Consider the following 1012-nt stretch of genomic DNA (forward strand, 5'->3'; position numbering starts at 1 on the left):
TGGTGTAATTTTACCACATACATCTGAATGTATCACCTCCAAAACATTCTCTGCACTTTTGGAATTCTTACAAAATTTCTTTCTGTGTAACTTTCCTGTGATGCATACATCACAATTTAACTGACACTCATCTACACCACAAAACTTTGGTAGGGTTTTCATATGTCCAAATCTCTGATGCCATATGGCTTCACACTTCAGGGCCTTGGCCTTCATAAGATTCATTCTCTTTTCTATTTCCACCTTACTACTTATACTACACATCAAACTCTTGCCTGACACTGTATAATATTCACACTGAAGATGGTATAATTGATCTCCCTTTCCCCTGGCTACAAAAATGACAACTCCATCCTTTGAGACTGTTATTATCCCATTCTTTATATGTGCTTCACAACCCAACCTATCTAATTGTCTCATTGACAACAAGTTACAATCCAAACCAGGTACATATGAACAATTATTTAATCTTAATTTCTTGCCTCCATATTCATTTGTTACCTTTAAGGCTACACTCCCTTTACCCAGCAAAGGAGTACTCGTCTTCCTTTTTGCCAACATGACGTTTCCTCTTACACCCTCATTTAAGTTGTCGAATATATCCTTGTAGGGCGTCATGTGGTGGGATGCTCCCGTATCATGAATCCACAGATCCCTGAACTCCTCGGACCTACTTCCTGCATGGGCTGTCATAACAAATTCCTCTGTTGTTTTAATGTGTTCCTCCGCTACTACAGCTATTTCTTTTTCTTCTTCTTCTTCTTCTTCTTCTTCTTCTTCGTCTTCTTCTTCTTCTTCTTCTTCTTCTTCTTCTTCATTCTCCTTTGGAACTTCTGCTATTTTGGCGGTTCCCCCATTATTCTTTAGGACATTCAACTTTGGACACAATTTAGCAATATGTCCAGCTTGATTGCATGCAAAACAAATTACATTCTTCTTTACATTTTGGTCACAATTGATCGCTTTACTTAAGTTTTTGAATTTTCCATCACGTTTTGGGTAATAATTATTA

The sequence above is a fragment of the Cryptotermes secundus genome, unplaced genomic scaffold, assembly GCF_002891405.2.
Source record: "Cryptotermes secundus unplaced genomic scaffold, Csec_1.0 scaffold1560, whole genome shotgun sequence".
Taxonomy (NCBI): Eukaryota; Metazoa; Arthropoda; class Insecta; order Blattodea; family Kalotermitidae; genus Cryptotermes; species Cryptotermes secundus.